Source organism: Hibiscus syriacus, unplaced genomic scaffold (assembly GCF_006381635.1).
Source record: "Hibiscus syriacus cultivar Baekdansim isolate YM2019G1 unplaced genomic scaffold, ASM638163v2 tig00112231_pilon, whole genome shotgun sequence".
Classification (NCBI taxonomy): Eukaryota; Viridiplantae; Streptophyta; class Magnoliopsida; order Malvales; family Malvaceae; genus Hibiscus; species Hibiscus syriacus.
In genome coordinates, this window is record NW_024063276.1 from 3,942,545 (window position 1) to 3,967,780 (window position 25,236).

The window sequence follows — 25,236 nt, forward strand, 5'->3', positions numbered from 1 at the left end:
TGCCAACATACTTATTACAACAAAATACATACTGTGCAAATTACTTCTGATTTGATCTGCTAGTAGAGGTATGCTTTTTCTGCAAATCCTAATTCTGATCTTCATGCTTCTTGGTACCTACATGTGAAACACTCACATGTTAAGTCATAGACTTAGTGAGACATCTAATACGATAATACATTTCCTAAATCATGAATATGCAACCCAATTATTTCGGATGCAAACATTACCATCATATCACTATTCAATCATATCATATACAATCAATCATTAAAAATTAATAACATGACATCTTATAAGAAAGTAAATTCTTTTATATCTTTTATGTGCCCATGTACATTACTGAGAACTTAAGGTATATGAGTACCTTGATGTTGTGCACATATGATGTCACCACAACTCATATAAATTTTCCACTGAGTGACATATAAAATTGTCTCGAAGGACCTAATATATGTCCCGAATGACCTCGTATATATCCCAAAGAACCTCGTAGAACCCTCGACTCTTGGTATGATAATTATACCCACAACTCTCATATCACATAACATGGGCTTGAATATATATATGTCTCATATAGTCAACTAATCCATCACATATACATGTACTCATATATCTCATATCATTTCGCATGTAATCATATATGTTCTATCTCATAACATATATCATGCGTGCATATAGTCATCTATCTCATATCATATACCTTATGTTGTTTGTTTATGTTCACATGGATCATATAGCATATATCAAAACATATAAACTTATATCACTTATGCATGTACTAAAAGCAATCATAACATTTGCATTTTCATAACTATTGAACCATGAAATTTAAACATAGGAAATAGACTTGTCCCAAGTCTTGTTTCCATAAAACAACATAAATAATATAGTATGCAATCACCTTAGCCTCATTTAGTCCAAATCAACTTCTATAAATTGTTATCTCTCGATCGATAGATCTTAACTCTTTAACTGTTCTGGAACTTGAATATGTTCGATATATACACCAATGCACATTTGATACGGATATTATAATTCTAAACCTTATGAATCAACTATCAATAATCTGAGCTAAAAGAAGTACCTAATACACATTTTCACTTTGTGTAGTATCGGTACCCAAGGTATGGTACCGATACTTCCCTAACTATGGTATCGATACCGAGCCTTGGTATTGATACCCTTTCCCGATTCTGGAATCCTTATTTCAAAAATGGTATCGATACTTGCCTTATGGATCGGTACCCTTGGTATCGATACTACCTCAAGGTATCGATACTCCTTGAATAACTTATCATCTTTTAGCTTACGGTATCGATACTATTCATACAGTATCGATACCCTTCTCCAAATATCACCCATTTACCTTTGAAGTATCAGTATTGGATAAATCAGTACTAACACTCCTTGCCTAGAAGTCACTCATTAAACCCAAAATTTACCAATACCCACTTAAACCTTATATTTTGAACTCCCTTCTTGCCACTAAACTTAACTACACTTACTCAAATCATTTTATATCCATATAAAACATCATTATCTTCAATATCTCATCCTATACCTTGAAATCAAGAATCTTACTACATTTACAACATGTTCTGAATTCATTTCTAACATTTTATACTTCTTAATTTAACTGATGACAAGTCAAATTAAATCTCAAACTTCACTTACTGACTCCTTACCACAATTTCACTTAATCACCTCTTATATTAAATCCTTCCTAACTCCTTCATCTGTTGATTTTAAGACAACTTAAGCTTTCCTCAAGCTTAAGTATCATCTAAAGAACATAAACTAAGCATAAATTTAATAAATATTCAACTAATATGAAACTCACCTTTCCCAAATAGCTTTCACGACTGATGAAGGAAGAAAATGAAGAGTTTTCTGGAAACATGATTTTTGCCTTCCATAATCTCCATGTGGTTATAATATAACCATAACCAAATTTTATATTGTTTTCCTTATCAAATGACCATTTTTCCCTCCTAGTCATCCTTCTTTATCATTCAATCCTACATAAAATATTTCACCTAAGTCCTTGAACTTTTCAATTTATCTAATTTAGTCACTGAATTCTAAAATTTTACAATTTGGTCACTAACCCGGTAATTAGGTCAAAATTTAGTCCTTGAATTTCTTAATTTAGTCTTTGAATATTTTCATTTTTTTTATAGTTTCTATCATTTCTTTCAATTTTTATTAAGAGTATCCTAATTTAGGTCAAAATTTATACTAATTTGTTTTTCGGTATAACTACATTTCAATGATTACTTTTTTTATTTATAAATCTAACTTTCCTAAGTTTATGACGAACATGTTTCTAACTTTACAATATTATATTTAGTATAAATGAATAATATGATATTTTACAATTTTTAATATGTTACTAAGTTTACATTTAAAAAATAATAAAAATATTAAATATTATTAATCTACATAAATGTCTAAAGGAAAACAACCTAATTAAAATTATTATAAAAAGTATAATATTTTCAATTGTACACAACCTAAAATATTAATTTTTTAACATTTTTCGGTTACACGCCTTTTTCATAATATTTTCACTTGACAACAAAAATTGTTACATTCTTCATAAAATTTTCAATTGAACCGAAAATATAAAAAAAATTTAACATTTTAAGTTGTATTCAACCGAAAATGTTATTCTTTTTATAATATTTTTTATATATATTCTTTGTTTTTTATTAACCTAAAATTAAAGTGTCGTACTGCATAATTTCCACGTAATATATAAATTAGAAAAGTCAAAGATGTAGGGTTGAATATCCCATCAAAAGCAACTTAAATTTTCTTATAAATATTTTCTTTTTTTTGCAGTTTCGTCCTTTATGTAAATTTGGTGTTTTGTTGATTTAATAATTGAGAAGAAAAAAATGAATGAAAATCAAGTGGGAAATTTTGGCATTTTCCAAAAAACCATGACCATATTCATTGTTAGAAGAATTCATTAGTGGTCATTATCACACATAATAAATGCAATGATGTAACCTCTTATCCATAGCTTTGATTGATTGTTTCTCATGTTCAAGAATTACTTCCAAAACGAGAGATCCTTTAGTGGATAACACAGTTCTTTGTGTAGATCGACAATGGATTTTTTTATTATTATAAAACTGCTAATTTTATTTAAAAATATTAAAAATTTATAATTATAATTATAAATAAAATATATAGTTAAGATATTTTTTTTATATTGACACAAAAAATTAGTCACTTGATATTACACAATGATCATACAAATAAAATGTTAAAAAATCTAATAAAACATTTTGAACAATATATATATATATAGGAACAAATCTAATTAAATTGAAAAACGAACCACAAAAGAGGATCAAACTATTAAAAAATTATCGATAAATCATAAATCAGAATCAAACGACATGAGAAAACTATTCATAAATATACATCGCGCATCGAAATCTAATATGAGTGTTCAAAGCATGAAAGACAATCATGATAACAAATCATCATCATCTTGATCAATAATAATGACACCAATATAACATTGAAAAAAAAAAGATAAATGAAAACAATGGTTAAACAATTGAAAACATGTCAAAAGATAAAAGAAAAAAAGTACTATACATATATCATAAACACATAATTATTAAAAATTTAAAAACCATAAAAATTAAACGATAAATAAGAAAATAGCAACTGTCGATAATTATTATCTAAACTTATGTCCTCGCCAACTAATAAAGATAAAAAAGAACAATAATCAACTGCACAAAGAAAAAAAATTAGGTTTGAAACTATTACTTTTAAAATTTATATCTATATTTTTTGGTACAAAAAAATTATATTTATATATGCCATAATATTTATTATTATTAAAGTTTTAATTGAATTTATATTATTATTTTACTGGATTTTTATTTAAATTAAAATGTTATTTTGATTTAAATAATAATTAATATTGTCATACTATCACATTTTATATTTTTATAAATTCTGAACGCATGCAATTTCAAACTCGAATCATTCCTCTATAATGATTGTCCTCAATCAACATGGATGGCCTTAGAATTTCATAATCTTTAAATAAGATAGTTTTTAATTGAAAATTATTGTTTAAAATTGAACATGTATAAAACTTATATTTACATTCTTTATCGCTAACTTATAATTATTATTAAATAAAGCTTAAAAGAAATACAAAAAGGTTCTCTTTCAATGTGATAAAATATATTATACTTTTATATATATATATATTTTTAAAAAGTGCCTCATTAAAAACTTATTCTAAAGCCTACAAGGGGAAAAGTTGCCCATGAAAAATATTAACCATGATCAATGTCACATGTTACAATAGTGACAATAATCTCGGGACAAACCGAGTCAAAGAACAACACATTCTGTCATCTAAGTGCCTAGAAGCCTAACTCATGGGCAACTTAGTAAAAGAAGTTTCAAACTCGAATATAAAACAAAACACAATCTATATGCCCCTAATTATATACATTGTATTCCGCAATCAAAGCCGGTGGAACCCTTTTACTGATGTCGGTTAGTACAGAATCAAACTCTTTAACCATAAATGGCAAGTAACAGGATGATCTTTGAAAAACTCAGTAATACAGAACTACAAGATGAATGCAATAAGTCATCGTTATATAGTAAAGCATAGATTTCGTTAATGGGACAAACATCATCAAATTCTATCGATGATTTCAGATTTCATTAGCTAAATCTTCAATTACAAACAGGGATTCACGGTCCAAAGAAAGTATTCAGAGAAATATATTCAGAATATTATATTGGGAGTCTAGTGTGTTCCAATAAAACAGAGAAATGTATACAAATCCTTTAAAAACATTAGTAGTTTAAAACATATTTTAAAACCACAGTAATACCATCCAACGGAACATTGATATGCAGTACCCCAGAACTGCATCCAAAAGGACTTACCCTAAGCACACAAAAAAGGAGCCACCCTAAGGGAGTACCTTGGGGTCTTTGGGCCTACCCAAGGGTCTCTTTAGGTCCGTAAGGAATTACCAGCTTGATAATAGCTGAACCTCTATACTCCAGAATCCTACCCACACAATATCCAGTAGAAATCAAATTGAGCAGTAACTTTAATATCAAAATCATGATACAATAAAATGTTGTAAAATGACAACGTGGCTATTTAAATCGCATGAATGCCCTATATCCGTACACCGAAATATAGTCCCCCTACTAAGGGAGTGTCTTGGGGGATTTAGAGCCTAATCTAGGAATACCTTAGATCCGCAAGGAATTACCAGCTTGATCAGAGTTGAACCTCCATACTCCAGCCTACCCAGATAGTGTCCCAATAAAAACAGTTCAAGTAGTAATCAATCGATTTCATGATACATAAATTAGGAACAATTATATTTGTTTCAGCGAAAAGATATAATCAGAGAGCACATATCAGGTAGTCATAGTTCATAAACTATAAACCAATACATCAGTAAATCAGAATATCAAACAGTTAAAAGATTCAATAGCGTATTAACTTCAGTAAATCACATTTTAGTACATATAAAACAATCATATAGCATAAAGGAAACAAACTAGAGGATTCAGGGATTTTCTAGATATACTTGGTATTTATCAGGTAGGGAGCCACAAAACTTTTGTAAATTGATAGGATTCCAGAAACAAGATTCTTATAAAAAGGTGGTTTGATAGTTAACAGATTTATCAATCATTCGAGAAGTGATTTATCAATATCGTTAAGTATTCAAATATTATTCTGAGGCACTAAGTAGTCAGGAAGGTATTCATAATATTTTACATCAGAGTTACTAGAGATTTCAGATATGATAGGAGTGATTCCATTATTCAAGCAATCAGAGGTATTTTACACATTTTTGTTTCTTGAAGAATTCTTAGTAAGTTAACCCAATGGGAGTGAAACAACAATTTATATTATTTAAGATTTATATTGAATTATCAGGATTTCGAGTTCAATTAAACTATCCAATCCCAGCACTATGATACTTGCCAATTATTTATACCGAGGTACTACACCATTATTCACTTCTTAATATTGATTGCTCTAGTTGAATTCGTCACCTTCAGAATCATCATTAAATGGATCTTAGGGAGACGAACAAGTAGTCCAATTGTATTTATTTCATTTCTGTATTTCAACAGCATCATGAAATGTTGACGTGCTTGATTCAGGGTTCCTAACCTTATAGACAGTACAACATATAAGTTCATTAGCGTTTCCAGACTTATCCAAGCCATCCACTAAATTCTAGGTCATAGAGGGTACTTAGGCCATTTAGTATTCAAGTTTATCCCGATTATTTCAGAGTTTCCTGAGTAATTCGATCGTTTCAACTATTAAGATACGTCAATTTTTGTTATATAATATAGTCATTTTACATTTTAGGGGTAATTTTATTATTTCCTTCAACCTAGTCTTTCCATTTCAATTCAATTTTATGAACAATTCAAACATAAATAAATCTCCCGATGTTTTAGTCTTCAGTTGTTTGCTGATAAATCAATAATTTTAGGTTTTGCACATTCTCGGATGTTAGGATCTAATTAACAATGACTTTTCGAATATATCAGGAATTTAACAGCTGAATCAGTATTTTATCGAATTAAATACGAATTCTATAATTTCTTAATCAGGTAATTTGCTATTAAAGTTTTAACTAGGATAAATAGAATTTAGAGATTTTGAGGTTATTTGCTTTTCCAGATAATCATTGAATTTGAAATCATTTTTATCAATATTCTTGTGTTTATTCAAGTAGTCTGAGCATTATTTAGTTTAATTTACATTATTTCACATTCAGATCGGGTTTAGAAATTTTAACTCTTCACATATAACCATATATATTCAACCATGCATTTACCAATAACAATATGTTCCATAAAACATGCATAAGGTAGTAATGTATTACCTCGATTTTAGAGCTCCACCGATCAAACATTTAAACTCCAATCAATCACTTTCAAACTTGAATCCAACATCCAATAATATCACGAATACATATAAATGGAAATTACATTAGAAATAGTGTTTAATTACAAAAAACGAATCGAATCGGGAGGTTAATCAATGAAAAATGGCTCATCAGGTTTGAATTTGGCAAAACGAACCTAAAAACAGAGTCAGGATTTCGAAAAACATCATGATAGATGTTCCCAAAAAAGTTAACGAACGATCAACGTCTGGGTCAATGGTTAACAACTCACTCAGATGGCTAGGTTCAGCTCAACTCTGCTCGACTTAGATCGGTCCAATCGGTTCAGACTAGTTCAACCAGTCACACTCTCCCTTGGTCGACAGGCAACACCCACGCTTAGAGAGCAACGCGTGTGGTGGCTTCGATCATCGGATTGACATAAAATTTTCTAGATTCGTAGATCGACACCCCATGAGTGTCGTGGTGGCAGCGGTATGGCGAACAAATGTTGGGGTCAACCAGAAAAGAAGAAAAAGTGAAACGAGTGGGGGTTTTCTCAGTAAAACCTCATTAGCTTCTCCACGACAATTAACGACGACTTTTGATGATTGCTGAGTTTTGACCGGCGGTAGTAGTGCTTCGACTGGAGGTGACGGTGATACTCACCGGCAATCGATTAACGATGAAACGATGAAAGAAGTGGTGGGGCGAGTCAAGTAGCTACTCTCTCAATTCAAAAAAATGATAGTCGATTTCTTTGAGCTAATGGATGGGGTTGGGTTGCAGAAGGATGCTGAAGCTGCTGGTGGTGTCAGTGCTATCCACGATTGGCCGGAAGTGGTCAAATAGAGCTAATAACATGGATGGTTGAATGAGTTTGGGGTTTTACCGGGGTTTGGTTCCTAGTTTATGGTTTTTGGATTATATCCCAAACCAAAATACAAAATATATATTTATTAAAACATAAACAAATAGTGACCTAGGGCAAATGGTAGGGAATGGTCGGCCATACCCTAGGTTATGGGTTTAAGCCCCCCATTTTTTCAACTGACCAGAAAAATGAGTAAATTTAGAGCTATGTCCTTGAACTTCCCAAAATTTCAAAACTATCCCAAAACTTTTCAAAATTTTCAGTTTAGTCTGTAAAAAATTAATTTATATTTTCAAATTTTAAATTAAAATTTGGGGGGATGTGATAATTTTCCTCCCTTAAAAGAATTTCGTCCTCAAAATTCTCCAAAGTCAAAGAAAAAGCGAAAACTAGATTTCTAACAGCTCCTTCATGGGACAAAGGCTAATTGCTATATCGACGATAATAGAGAATCTTGCTAGACTCAGAATGAAAATGATGATCTCAGTGCCTTAAATCAAAAGTCGAAAGGGGTCTCCAGAAATGAAACTCGAGTATAGGAAGGGCATTTTTATATATGCATGGCATGAAACTGAAATAATAATAAATATACCTGCAGAAGTACCTGTCTCAACTCATTCACGAGAACATTAGGGGGTAATAAAACTCATATTTAGGTGAAGAATCGAGTAAAAAATTTTGAACAAGTAACTTTTACATTACTAGCGAAGCGATTTTCAGAATCAGGATAAGTGTTAACTATATTCTTTTCCTTCACAGATCGAGCATCGACGATAAAAATACTTATATATTTCGTAATATGATTTGAAATCAGAGTTCCGGCTTAGAAGCGTTCGGTCATAATCTAGGGGTATGTACAGACCAGACATCTTATGAAAGTCGATCGATCGATCTACCCAGAAGACTCGACTACATCTAACTCTGATACCACTAAATTTAATACCCTCAGACTGATGCGGGTGACCCAATCCGATCTGAGGTGTCACATTAGGGCCTCCGTAGTGACCCAAAATAAAAATCCAGGAAAAATTTAAAATTTTTGTTAATCCATTTAAAATCGTAAAATAATTTATTGATAAAATATAAGTTTAGAAAATTATTTATATATATAAATAAAATCCTCCAATATCTAGTAGTAAAACAAGTTTCAAACTCGAATATAAATAAAACACAACCTACATACCCCCTAATTACATGCATCATACTCTACAATCAACACCGTTAGAACTCCTTTACTGATGTCGGTAAGCACATAATCAAACTCTTTAACTTGAAATGGCAAGTAACAAAATGAACTTTAGAAAGCTTAATAATACAGAACTACCAGATGACTGCAATAAGTCACCGGTATATAGTAAAGCATAAATTTCCTCAGTGGGATAGACATCATCAGATTCTATCGATGATTTCAGATTTCATTAGCTAAGTCTTTAGTTATAAACAAGGATTCATGGTCCGAATGAAGTATTCAGAGAGATATATTCAGAAGATTATATTAAGGAGTCTAGTGCATTCCAACAAAATAGAGAAATATATATAGATCCTTTAAAAACATTAGTAGTTTAAAACATATTTTAAAACCAAAGTAATACCCTCAAACCGAACACCACCAGTTCCCCAGAACTGCATCCATAAGGAAATACGTTAAGCATACAACAAAGGAGCCACCCTAATGGAGTACGTTGGGGCGGGGCCTATGGGCCTACCCAAGGGTCTCCTAAGGTCCGTAAGAAATTATAAGCTTGATCAGAGCTGAACCTCCATACTCCAGAATCCTACCCATACAATATCCAGTAGAAATTAGATTGAGCAGTAACTTTAATATCAAAATCATGATACAATAAAATATTTTAAAATGACAATGTAGTTATTTAAATTGCATGAATGCCCTCCATCCGTACACCAAAGTATGGTCCCCTACTAAGAGAGTGCCTTGGGGCCTTAGAGCTTACCCAAGAAATACCTTAGGTCCGTAAGGAATTACCAGCTTGATCAGAGCTGAACCTCCATACCCCAGCTTACCTAGATAGTGTTCCAATAAAAAGTAGTTCAAGTAGTAACAAATAGATTTCATGATCCATAAATCAGGAACGATTATATTTTTCCAGCGAAAATAGATAATCAAAGAGCACATATCATGTTTTCATAGTTCATAAATAGTAAACCAATAAATGAGTAAACCATAATATCGAACAGTTAAAAGATTCAGTAATATAGTAACTTCAGTAAATCATATTTCAGTACATATAAAATAATAACATATACGGAACAAACTAAAGGATTCAGGGATTTTCCAGAGGTACTTGGTATTTATCAAGTAGGGAGCCATAAAACATTTGTAAATTGATAGGATTTCAGAAATAAGATTCCTATAAAAAAGGGGTTTAATAGTTAACGGACTCATTAATCATTCAGAAGTGATTTATCAATATCATAAAATATTCAGATATTATTTGAAGGCACTAAGTAGTCAGGAAGGTATTCAGAATCTTTTACTTCAGAATTACTAGAGATTTCAGATATGATAGGAGTGATTCCTTTATTCAGGCAATCAGAGGCATTTTTGACATATTGGTTTCTTGAAGAATTTTTAAGTAAGTTAATCCAATGAGAGTGAAACAACAATTTATATTATTTAAGATTTATATCAAATTATTAGGATTTTGATTCCAATTAAACTATCTAATCCAAACACTATGATACTTGTCAATCATTTAGACCGAGGTACTACACCATTATTCACTTCTTAATATCGATTGCTCTAGTTGAACTGATTACCTTTAGAATCATCGTTGAATGGTTCATAAGAAGACGAACATGTAGTCCAATGGTATTTATTTCATTTCTGTATTGCAACGGTATCAAGAAATGTTCATGTTCTTGAATCGGGGTTCCTAACCCTTATAAACAGTACAACATATAAGTTTATTAGTATTTCCAGACTTATCTAAGTCATCCACTAAATTTTAGGTCATAGAGGGTACCTAGGCCATTTAGTATTTAAGTTTATCCCTCTCATTTTAGAGTTTTCTGAGTAATTCGATCGTTTTAATGATTCGGATACGTACAATACTTACATTCAGTTCAATTTTGTTATATAATATAGTCATTTTACACTTTAGGGGTAATTTGGTCATTTCCTTTAATCTAGTCTTTCCATTTAATTTAATTTTCTAAATAGTTCAAACATAAATAATACTCCCAATGTTTTATTCTTTAATTGTTTGCTGATAAATCAATAATTTTAGGTCTTGCACCTTCTTGGATGTTAGTATCTGATTAACAAGGACTTTCCGAACATATCAAGAATTTAACAGGTGAATTAGTATTTTATAGAATTAAATACGAATTCCGTAATTTCATAACCAGGTAATTTTGATATTAAAGTTTCTAACAAGGATAAATATAATTTAGAGATTTTGAGGTTATTTGCTTCTCCGAATAATCAATAAACTTGAAATAATTTCTTATCAGTATTCTTGTGCCTATGTAGGTAGTCTGAGCCTTATTCAGTTTAATTTACTTTATTTTTCTTTTGGATCGAGTTTAGAAATTTCAACTACAAACATGTAACCATATATATTCAACTATGTAATTACCAATACCCACATGTTCCATAAAGCATGCATAAGGTAGTAATGTATTACCTCGATTTTTGAGCTAGTAATGTATTACCTCGATTTTTGAGCTCCACCGATCATAAATTTAAACTTCATTCGATCACTCTCGAACTTGAATCTAACGTCCAATAATATCTCAGATACATATAAATGGAAATTACATCAGAAACATAGTCTAATTGAAAAAACAGATCGAATTAGGAGGTTAATCAGTGAAAAATGGCTTATCGGGTTTGAATTTGGAGAAAAGAGTCTAACAAATGGACTCAAGACATAAAAAAATTAGGATAGGTGTTCTCGAAAAAGTCAACGGCCAACGATTCACCCAGACAGCTCAGCTCGGCTCAGCTTAGACCGGTCCTACCAGTTCAGACCGGTTTTGCTGGTTACACTCTCCCCTGGTCGACAGGGAGCGGCGCGTGCGACGGCTCTGTTCGTGGGATCATTATAAAATTTTCCAGATCTGTAGATCGACCCCCCCGGGAGTCTCGTCGTGGCAGTGGTGTGGTGAACAAACTTGAGGTTAGTCGAAAAAGAAGAAAAACTGAAACGATGGGGGGTTTCTCAACAAAACCTCTTCAGCTTCTCCACGGTAATCGGTAGCAGCTTTTGACGATCGGGCAGCTGGGTTTTGGTCGGACGGTCGCAGCACTTTGACTGGTGGTGACGGTGACACTCACTGGTGGTCTATTGACGATGAAATGGTGAAACGAGTGGAAGAGCAAGTCGAGTAGCTACTCTCTCTCGATTTGAAAAAATGGTGGCCAATTTCTGTGAGATAACAGACGAGTTTGGGTCATGGGAGGACGCTAGAGCTGCTGGTGGTGTCAGTGTTGTCCACAACTGGATGGAGGTGGTCGAACAGATCTAGCAACGGGGATTGTTGAATGAGTTCGGAGTTTGGGTTTTCACGAGGAGTTTGGTTACTAGTTTATTGTTTTTGGGTTATATCCCAAACAAAAAATATACAAAATATATATTTATTAAAACATAAACAAACAATGACCTAGGGTAGATAGTAGAGGGATGGTTGGCCATATCCTAGATCACGGGTTGAAGCCCCCACAACCACCCCATTATTTCAACTGATTAGATAAATGGGTAAATTCAGAGTTAAGACCTTAAACTTCCCAAAATTTCAAAACTTTCCCTAAAGTTTTTAAAATTTGTAGTTGATTTCGTAAAAACAATTAATTTAGATTTTCAATTTTTAAATTAAAAATTATTAAAAATTGGGGTGTGACAAAAAAATATAATTTAGAATTCAATTACACTCATTTCATGAACAAATTTTTTAATTATTAAGTTTTATTAAAATAATTATATTTCATAAAAGTGAATACATTTATATATTTTTATAAGAGGCAGTCTGTTGATTGAGGACCTCTACGATTATAATGGATCTAGAACGAAGTAAGTAATTCCTCTGCAACAAACTTACTAAAACTAAGGATGATGGTGTGGGTTGTATAGTTAAGGCTATGGATGAAAATGGCTAAGAAATGATAAAGAAATGAAGAAAGAAAAGAAGGAATTAGGTTGCTGGAAATTTAGAAAGGTGAAAGGTGGAAGATAAGTACTCGGAGAGATGACAATGGTGAAAGAATAAATCTGAAAATTTTTGTTAACAAATAAAGAACAAGGACGAACATATACTAAAAAGTATAAACTGAACCTTATACGTTCAATGTTCAAAGGACTTGGACCGGTTAGATATTAATCTAAGAACCCGAAGTTTCACAAGCTTGACACAACAAGATCAGACTTGAAATGTCAAGGAAATAGTTCTAAGAAGAACCAACATTGAGAGAAAACCTCACAATAATTTTAATTCATCAAAATGTTTGTTTCAAACGAAATAAGAAAGCCTAGTTATAGAGTTTTGAAAGGGTATGGTCGAATGTGTAACACCCTAATTTAGGGGATAAATTTTAGAAATTATAAAGTGGTGTATTTAATTGGTATTTTGAAAGAAATAATGGATTAAATTGTAAAATTTCAAAGTTGGCAGACCGTTTTAAGAAGTGCAGGAAATTCAGTGACTAAACTCATGGTTTACCCATTTTTATTATGAGGTGAATTATAAACCCCCGTGCGCAGGTTTGTGCAGAATGTTTTCTCAGATTTCCTCTCCAACAACCCTCCTTTCAACTCCGATCTACTCGCCGTCCGACCTCCGATCGACGAACCGAAACCACCATCATGTTCGTTGTCGAACGAGGAACAAAACCCCTCAAACCTTTCATCATGAATCATCGTTGTAATTTGTTAATTTCAGTCAGAAGTATCGTAGGTAATAACTCAATTTCAATTGGTTTTTCGTCGATTCACAATGATCCGGTCATCCATTTACGACACCTCCCGCACCATCGTGTTCATTGCATTGTTTCGAGTCCACCAGTGTTCTCCGTTTCTCCGTCGTCATCGGTGCATGGTGGGGTGAGACCGTCAAAGTTTTCGACGTTTCGGAATTGAGCTCTCTGCCATTCAAAATTGTGAACCGAGCTTTATAAGTGCCTCTAAATCGCATAAAATAATTTTTAGGAATTGTTCCGGGAATTTATCGACACCGGGTTACTGTTCACGAGCAGCACGCACCACCCCCTGATAGTGGGCATCGTTTGGGTGATAATTTTGTAATTAAATTATGTTTAGGTGCTATTTGTGTAAAATTCGGGTGTTAGTTTCGTAAATATTTGCAGAATATGGCTAATTTGGTAATTAATTTCTGTTAGGGTGATATTTGTATAAAATGGTCGACTGTTGCCCGTTGACCGGCGTTGACCAGAAGTTTGACCGGTTTTGACCGGGAATTAAACGACCTTTGACTTTGATCGAATATACATATCCTGACATTTTTCGACGTTCCAAATCCGATTCCGCAACCCGTTTTTTGAAATTCAGACCCGAAGGCCTCGAAATTACCAGTCAAACCCGTTAACTTTGACCAAAAATTCAAGATTTGCGAAAAATCATATTTTATGTTTTTGACATCCTAAATCTGAATACGAAGTCTGTTTCGCCAAATTCGAAGTTGGTAAGCTGTTTTTCACTGATTTATCATTCGATTCGATCCGTTTTTCAGAATTAAGCTCCATTTTTTTATGTAATTTCTGTTAATATGGATCCGATGAAATATTGGAAGATGATTTCAAGATTGAGGACGTTTGAATGGAATTTAATGGTCGATCAGTATTACACGAAAATCGAGGTAATACTTTACTACCTCTTTATGCTTTATGGAACATTTTGATATTGGTAAATGCATGAATAAGATAATGATAGAAATTCGATAACTGAATTCGGATCGAATGATTAATATAAGAGATTGATGGATTGTTAGAATTAAATTACAAGTTGTGTGATTTGTGATAAAGAAATCAGTTATGGATTTGTAACTTATATTTTAAAGGTTAAATGTTAAAGGTACTTGGATGGAAAATTATGAGAATACTCTAGTAGGGTAAAATTACGAAAATACCCTTATGTTTTATGATGATAAGAATTGTCCCTGGAAGTTGGTTAATAACTCTGAAAAGACATATTGGTCCGATATAATTACATATGTGCATAAGAAATGTTAGTTTTGCTTAGAAAATTTGGATAACTGGTATTTTAACCCCAAAAGGGTTTGTACAAGATACTATAAGTCTTTTAATGAATCATTTCAAGATCAAAGAATGTTCCGGAAAGTAATTAACCATTGGATCTTTAAAGTATAATTATTTTCCTTAAGAGTTAATACCGAAATTATCTGAATAAGAAATTACGAAAATGCATTGGGAGGAAAAAAATAGTCCAAGTTGACTCTGAATAAGGAAGTAACATGAGAATTTGTTTTTAAACCGATAAATTACAGATTTGATTATTGAGATCCTATTTTTGTATGGAAAATTCTGATAATCCGTTAGTAACATCTGAGAAGGCATTTAACCTGGAAATCTCCGACTTGAGCAAGTACGTGAAGAATAATAATTTATCGATGGTGATATTTTGTCAGAATAGTTCAAAGGGACTGACATAAATGATAAGTTTGAATTAAATAATAAGACCAAACGAAAGGAAATGATTCAAATATTCTAGATCTGTAAAATGACCAAAATACCCCTGGAATGGAAATGATTCAAGAATGTCACCAAGATCAGGAATGAATGGATATACTCAAGCTTTGAAATGAATAGAAAAATGTTGAGCACCAAAATGACCAAAATGCCCTTATAACCTAGAATAAGTAAATGTCTTAGACTAATTAAGAAATCCAAATAAATATAGATGTTGTGCTACCAGTAAAAGTTATGGAACATAGCTTAAGTGATCAACCAACGTTAGTGCTATATCATTACCTGAATGATATAAGTACCACTTGAATGTTTGTTCATCTTCTCAAATTTGGATCGATGATAATTCTGGAAGTACTTGGCTCAGCTCAACTCTAGAGCGCATACAGTACTAATAAGTGGGTATGCGTGAGTCATATCAACCACGAATACCAGAATGACTTTATTATATGAATAAATTGAACTGAAATGAAGTACAACATGTATTTGAAATTCAGAAACGTCTGAATTATTCTGGAAAACTTTAAAGTAATCGGGATAGACTTGCTAACTAAACGAACTAAGTAACATCAATGACTGAGGATTAAATAGGTGATTGGATGAGTTTGGAAACACTGTCGAACTTACATGATGAATTGTCCTTATGGGTTGTGAGCCATGGATCAAGCACGTCCGTATTTCCTGATATCGTTGAAATGTGGAAATGAAATAAAGACCGTTGGAAGATTTATTCAGCGATGATTATAGGGATGATCTATGGATCTACATTATGATATTAAAGAGTGAATACACTGGAAGGATAATGAATTGACATGCATTAGTTTGGGAGTTGTGTAACTCGAGTTGTTTGATAATACGATCGATAGTCATAGATTGTAAGTGACTTGAATCTTCGATTCTATATTTTCATCTAAAATCACTTCGATCATGTTGGAAAACGCAAGTAACACAAAAGGAAAAGATTTTGAATATCTCATTTGGTTTAATTGGGCTGAAATCCTATAAATTCAAAGTATATTTTTGAATACCCCTGATTGTTTAGGTAATGGAATCACTCGCAGTAAATCTAAATTTAGAATTATTATGTATAAAGGTTCCTGAACGTTTTCCTGATGCACATAGAAACTTAGTGGAATTCTAAAGTATCAATCTGAAATATCTGATTAGATCGGTTAGAAATTAATTCTCTTTAATAAGATCTTATTATTGGAATCCGATCAAATTGCACAAGTTTATGTTATCCATATTGATAACTAAAAAATGCATCTGAAAAATATTTGGATTCTCTAGTGTGTTCCTTATATTTTGAAAAATTATTTTATTGTTTTAACATGTGGTACACTGAAATCTATAGTTACTATTTTATGGATGCACCGACTTAACAGTGATGGCTTATGGATTTGTATCATTGTATAAATTGTACCTTGGAGATACAGATTTGTAAAGTACATCTCTGATCAAGCTGGAAAATTTTTATGGACCTAATGTGACTCTTAGGTAGGCTCTACGGCCCTGAGATCATTTTCGGGTAGGCCCTGCGGCCCTAAGATGTGTTCTTAGGTAGGCCCCACAGCCCCAAAATCTATTTTGGGTAGGCTCTCAGGCCCTAAGATGTTCCCTTAGGTTAACTCTTTGTAAGATGCTTTTAAAATACGAGTTTAAAAAGCTCCACTATAGTATGGTTTATGGGATTTTACTGAATTATCATTTGATTAGTGTACCTATTATGGTTTTATCGTACTGATGGAACACACTAGGCATCCTATTTGACCTCATGAAAACGTGATAGTATGAAAGGATTCTTATGAACTAAGATTCATGGCTTCTACTCGATGAACTACTAATGGAACCCCAGATTATTCCGCAATTGGTATACGTTTGATTCAATAAGGAAATTATGGCTTCTCATTTATCTGCATGTCATGTAGCATCATCTGGTAGTTCTGTACTACTGAGCTTTTCGAAGATCACTCTATTACTCACCATTGTAGGTTAAAAGAATTGTACCAGTGCATCTATCGAATTCAGTAAGGGAGCTCTTCCGGTGTTGTTTGTAGAGTATGATACATGCGATTAGGGGGCATGTAGATTGTATTTTATTTTTATATCAGAGTTTGATAAACCCGTTTTATTTCTGAAAAATAATAAATCATTTTATGATTTTACATGTTTTAAGAAAAGTTTTAAAGTTTTCGTTATTTCTACGGTGGGTTACTCCGGTGGCCCTAATGTTACGCTCCATATCAGATTGGGCTATCCGTATCGGTCTGAGGGGGTTACAGAATGGGTACATGATGATTTGGCCAGCCCTTGTGTCCCTCTAAAATGACATGATTAATTAATAAATTACATGAAAACATAGGTGCTGATTTGGTTGAATAGAGGAGGCATGTATCATTGTCGAATATTGTTTGAATCCTTTCAAGTTGGTGCTAATTGGAATCACACGCCTTGCATATGGTTTGCTGGTCATATGGCACGCACATGGGTGTTCTAGAGAACTTTGTAGTGCAGTCTTGTGCACAGGATGAAATGCTATCCATGTGCAACATCTTGGGCATGCATGGGTCTTCCTCCAAACATTCTTGAGTGGGTAGCTAGTTGAAAAGCAAGGGGCTGATTGGGATTAGCTAGACTTAAGTTCCTCCAGCTGAGTTGAGCTCTCATTAGTGTTTCACAAGCTGCCATGTTCTTTGAGAGCTGTTTGTGAGCTGTATATATCTCCCAAATGCTCCACCAAGCTATTCCAATGAGTGTCATGCTCCAATGTACTATTTGTGCAAGAAAAACAAGGTAATTTAATGGCATTGAAATTATATGAACTAAATACCTTGCTGTCGTGCATGATCATGTTCTTGTGAGCTAATGTTTAAAGCTAAAATGAATGCATATGAGCTAATAAAATAAATGATAAGTATGCTGCCATTATATAAATGTGATGAATCATGCTTAATGTGAATGCAAGGCTATTCTAACATGCTTAACATATTTAAATAACAATGTGCATGATGTGTTCATACTAAACTACATAACTAGTAACCGTAACATGAAATGTATTATAATAGCATATAATTAGTTAGTATAACTAAGGTGGCGTTACACATCAGTATGTAACATATAAAATGCTTCATTTCTAAGGCATAAACATTATGAAATGATTCAGAAATTTGTAAACACTTAAGATAAAGAACTTCCCTGAAATGTTTTGCCTTAGAACTTGTGATAGGTCCTATTTGTAAGACCTCCGGATCAACTTCCTTTGTTGACAAGATGTGCTCACATCATCCCCCTTTATTGAAAAAGATTTGACCTCAAATCTGTAGAAACATCATAAGGGGATAAATCAGAAACGATAATGTAGCACTTATGTTGAATTCACTTAGTAAGTCCATCTTATAAGCGTTATCGTTCACTTTCTCCAACACTTGAAACATACCATCTCCTCGTGGTAGCAACTTAGAATGTTGTTGGGCTGGAAAACGTTCCTTTCAAAAATGAACCCAAACCCAATCTCCAACATCGAAGGTAAATCGCTTACGACCTTTATTTACTTGCTTCTCGTACTGTTGAGTCAACCGCTATAGATTTTCCTTAACTTGTTGATGCAACCTTTTCATTTAGTCTGCCTTAGACTTTCTGTCCCTGTTCATAACCTTTTCTTGAGGCAATGACAACAAATCCATAGGAGTTAAAAGATTAAAGCCATAAACAATCTCAAATGGTGAAAAATTAGTAGCAAAATGAACAAAATGGTTATAGCCAAACTCAACATGCGGTAAACAATCTTCCCATGTCTTAATGTTCTTTTTAATGATAGAACACAATAAAATAGAAAAAACTTGATTCACAACCTCAGTTTATCCATCAGTTTGAGGATGACAAGTAGTGGAAAACATCAGTTTTGTTCCCAATTTATAACACAGAGTCCTCCAGAAATGACTCAAAAACTAAACATCCCTGTCAGAAATAATAGACCTAGGAATTCCATGTAAACGAACAATCTCCTTGAAAAACAAGTTGGCCATATTAGTAGCATCATCAGTTTTATGACGCGCAATGAAATGTGCCATCTTTGAAAATCTATCAACCACAACAAAGATATTATCTCTACCTGTCCTAGTTCTAGGCAATCCCAACACAAAATCCATCGAAATATCCAGCCAAGGAGAATCAGGAATAGGTAAAGGCAAATACATACAGTGTGGTAGAACCTTCAATTTTGTTTTATTACATGTTACACAACGTTCACATATTCTTTCAAGGTCTGTGCATCTTAGGTTAGAATATATGCTCCTTCAGAATGTGCAACGTCTTAGTAACTCCATAATGTCCCATAAGTCCACCTTAAGGTGCTTTTCGAATAAGGACTTCTCGAATTGACCATTGAAGAATGCAAATTCTTCATTCTTTGAAAATATAGCCATCATGTCGATAAAACTTCTTTTAATTGGAATCACACGATTTGCATATGGTTTGCTTGTCATATGGCACACACATGGGTGTTCTAGAGAACCTTGTAGTGCAATCTTGTGCACAGGATAAATTGATGGCCATGTGCAACATCTTGGGCATGCATGGGTCTTCCTCCAAACATGCTTGAGTGGTTAGCTAGTTGGCAAGAAAGGGGTTGATTGTGATTAGCTAGACTTAAGCTCCTCCAGCTGAGTTGTGCTCTCCTTAGTGTTTCACAAGCTGCCATGTTCTTTGAGAGCTGTTTGTGAGCTGTATACGTCTCCCAAATGCTCCACCAAGCTGTTTCAATGTGTGTCATTCTCCAATGTACTGTTTGTGCAAGAAAAACAATGTAATGTAATGGCATTGAAATTATATGAGCTAAATACCTTGCTGCCGTGCATGATCATGTTATTGTGAGCTAATGTTTAAAGCTAAAATGAATACATATGAGCTAATAAAATAAATTATAAGTATGCTGCCATTATATAAATGTGATGAATCATGCTTAATGTGAATGCAAGACTATTCTAGCATGCTTAACATATTTAAATAACAATGTGCATGATGTGTTCATACCTACATAACTAGTAACCTTAACATGAAATGTATTATAATAGCATATAATTACTTAGTATAACTAAATTGGCGTTACACATCAGTATTTAACATATTAAAATGCTTCGTTTCTAAGGCATAAACATTATGAAATAATTCATAAATTTGTAAACACTTAAGATAAAGAACTTCCATAAAATGCTTTGCCTTAGAACGTGTGATATGTCCTATTGGTAAGACCTCTGGATCAACTTCCTTTGCTGGCATAGATGTGCTCACATCATCCCCCCTTCTTGAAAAAGATTTGACCTCAAATCTATAGAAACATCATAATGGTTTAAATTAGAAACGATAAATGTAGCACTTACGTTGAATTCAGCCGGTAAGTCCAACTTATAAGCGTTATCGTTCACCTTTTCCAACACTTGAAATAGACCATCTCCTCATGGTGACAACTTAGAACGTCGTTAGGCTGGAAAACGTTCCTTTAAAAAATGAACCCAAACCCAATCTCCAACATCGAAGGTAACTCGCTTACGACCTTTATTTGCTTGCTTCTCGTACTGTTGAGTCCTCAGCTCTAGATTTTCCTTAACCTGTTGATGGAACCTTTTCACATAGTCTGCCTTAGACTTTCTATCCCTATTCATAACATGTTCTTGAGGAAAGGACAACAAATCCATATGAGTTAAAGGATTAAAGCAATAAATAATCTCAAATGGTGAAAATTTAGTAGCAGAATGAACAAAATGGTTATAAGCAAACTCAACATGCGGTAAACAATCTTCCTATGTCTTAATGTTCTTTTTAATGATGGAATACAATAAAGTAGATAAAACTTGATTCACAACCTCAGTTTGTTGATCAGTTTGAGGATGACAAGTAGTGGAAAACATCAGTTTCGTTCCCAATTTGCAGCAATGAGTCCTCCAGAAATGACTCAAAAACTTAACATCCCTGTCAGAAACAATAGACCTAGGAATTCCATGTAAATGAACAATCTCCTTGAAAAACAAGTTGGCCACAATAGTAGCATCATCAGTTTTATAACACGCAATGAAGTGTGCCATCTTTAAAAACCTATCAACCATAACAAAGATAATATCTCTACCTGTCCTAGTTCTAGGCAATCCCAACACAAAATTCATTGAAATATCCAGCCAAAGAGAATCAGAAATAGGTAAAGGCAAATACATACCGTGTGGTAGAACCTTCGATTTTGCTTTCTTACATGTTACACAACGTTCACATATGCTTTCAACGTCCATGTGCATCTTAGGCCAAAATAGATGCTCCTTTAGAATGTGTAACATCTTAGTAACTTCAGAATGTCCCATAAGTCCACCTTCAGATGCTTCTTGAATAAGGACTTCTCGAATTGACCCTTGAAGAATGCAGATTCTTCCTTCTTTAAAAAAATAGCCATCATGTCGATAAAACTTCTCTTCTGCACCTTTTTCACATGACATATATCTTTCTCCAAAATCAGGGTCAGTGGTATATAAATCTTTAATATAAGCGAAACCAATCAAATGAGAGTCCAAATAATTCAGAAGTACATACCTGCGGGATAATGCATCCGCTACAACATTGTCTTTACCCTTTTTATATCGAATGACAAAAGGAAAAGACTCCAAAAATTCAACCCACTTAGCATGCCTTTTATTCAATTTATGCTGACCTGTAATGTGTTTCAAAGCCTCATGACTGGTGTGAATCATAAACTCTTTTGGAAAAAGATAGTGCTGCTTTGTCTCATGTGCTCGAACTAATGTATACATCTCCTTATCCTAAACTAGATGGTTTAAGGTGGCACCACTCAACTTCTCACTGAAATATGCAATAGGTCGCTTTTCCTGTGACAAGACTGCTCCAATTCTTATACCTGAAGTATCACACTCAATCTCAAACATTTTATCAAAATTAGGCAAGGCTAACACTGGTGCCTTAGTCAAACAATTGTTTACTTTTAAAAAGGCTTCCTCCTGTTCATTACACTAATTTAAGATAAAACTCTTCTTTATAATCCTGGTTAAAGTTGCGGTAATAGAACTAAAGTTAGGTATGAACTGACGATAAAAGCTAGCTAAACCATGAAAAGATCTAACCTAACTTATCGACGTCGGTCGAGGCTATTCCTGAATTGCCTTCACTTTTTTAGGATCGAATTCTACACCATGGTTACTAACAATGAAACCAAGAAAGGTAAGCTTGTCAGTACAAAATACACATTTCTGTAAATTACCAAACAACCTTTCTTTTCTCAATGTGCCAAGAACATTTCTCAAATGATCCTCATGTTCCTACAATGACTTGTTGTAGATAAGAATGTTATCAAAATACACAACGCAATACTTTCCAATATAAGGTCGCAAAACATGATTCATTAGTCTCATGAACGTACTAGGTGCATTAGTTAAACCAAAAGGCATCACTAACCATTCATACAAACCCAATTTCGTTTTGAAGGCTGTCTGTCTTCCATTCATCGCCTTCTCGCATTCGAATATGATGATACCCACTCTTTAAATCTACCTTGGAGAGGATACTCGCACTACATAATTCATCAAGCATATCATCAAGGCGAGGAATAGGATGTCGATACTTGATAGTAATCTGATTTATAGCTCGACAATCGACACACATTCTCCACGTTCTATCCCTCTTTGGCACCAATAGTACTGGTACAGCACACGGACTCAAGCTCTCTCGAATGTAACCCTTCTCCATCAACTCAGTTATTTGCTTATGAATTTATTTTTCTTCGGGTTTACTTTGATATACTGGCCTATTTGGAATAGTGGCTCCTGAAATAAAGTCAATTTGATGCTCAATGCCCCGAATAGGTGGCAATCCACTCGGTGTCTCATCCGGAAACACATCTTCAAATTCCTGCAAAAGAGATGCAATAGACACATGGAAATTACTGGGAATTTTAGCCAATAAACAATGCTCCTTATACATTAAAATAAGTAAAGTCTGCTGAGAGGAAAGACATTTCCTGATTTATTTTCTGCTTGCATACACATTCATCGTTTTCTTCCATCTTGCTTCTTTACTGTTCTTTTTCAAACGAACTTGATCTTCTTGCACTTGACTTAGTGTCAAAGGTGCTAAGGTGATTTTCTTACCTGCATTCATAAAAGAATATCTATTTGTGAAACCATCATGCATCACCTTTTTATCAAACTACCACGGATGTCCCAACAATAAATGAGTGGCATCCATTGACACATCACTTCATCCTTGTACTTTCCAATGGAAAATGGCACAAGAACTTGTTTAGTGATCTTTAATTCTCCAGCATCATTCAACCACTGTAGCTTGTATGGATTAGGATGCTTTTTCGTTTTCAGCCCTAACTTGTCAACCATAACAGTACAAGACATCTTGTATGAAATATATTCTCTCGCTGCTGCTCATCTTGAATCGGTTGTGTATTCAAACTACTCTTTACCACTAGTGCTTCACCTGTTGCACAAGTTTGTAATTGGTCATCATCTTTATCATCATCCACTAAAGGGATATCTTGCTCATCATCTTCATATTCAGACTCTATATCCCCATTCACACGCATCAACATTGTCTTTCGATTAGGACACTGACTTGAAACATGCCCTCTGCCAAAGAATTTGAAACATTGGATGTCTCTTATGCGTTCTGGTTGCATATGTTGCTTTTCATGTCCAACTTCAACAACGAGAGGCTTTGGACTACTCGCTTCTATTCTTTCCTTAATCTTAAGCGGTGCTTGCTTCCTGGCATTGTTAGGAGTGAATAATGGATTAGAGAAAATTTTAGAAGGAGTATTACCTCGGTAAAAAGATTTTCTACGTTGTTACCTTTTTATTTTGATCGCCATATGCGCCATGTCATCCAACTCGACATAGATATGCAATTCAACAACGCTAACAACTTTAAAATTCAAACCTGCAAGAAAACGTGCCATAGTTACTTCTCTATATTCCTCGATATTTGAACGCATCATGACCATTTACATCTCCTTGAAGTAATCTTCAATAATTTGATTACTCTGTCTCAAGTTTTGTAACTTCTGAAATAGATCACAATGATAATGAGATGGAACAAACCATTTTCTCATGACTCGCTTCATTTCTTCCCACATGTTCACTGGACCTTCACCGGTTCTTTGTCTACTGATCAACAATTGATCCCACCAAATGAGAGCGTAATCAACAAACTCTATTGCTGCCAAACGAACCTTCTTTTGTTCTGAGTAATTATAGCACTAAAAAACGAGATCAACATTACTCTCCCACACCAAATATGCATCACAATCTGTTCGTCCCTAAAAAGATAGAATTACAACTTTTATGTTAGCCAAATTATTCATCTCTGATTTCGTCTCAAAGGCTGATCAATTTCGTTTTCATCATTAATCTCTTCATTATGATGAGATTGTGATCCTCCATCGATTATATCAATTCTAAAATGTAAAGCCTCAAGTTCAGCCCTTAACATTCTCTGTATCTCATGGGTAATGGCTTGCATTTGCAAGTTGGTGGTTGGTCACCCGGGTTGCTATCACTAGAACCTCTCATATTAGTAAAAGGCACAAGACAACACAAAATAATTAATGTATATAGGACCTCACAATAGACACACATAGATTCTCACAATTTCACTCCAAGGAAATCATAATTGGCACTCAATCACTCAACACTCGTGTTTCACTCGGGATAAACTATTAATGGCTATTTTTTGTCTCCCCTTCTGATCTC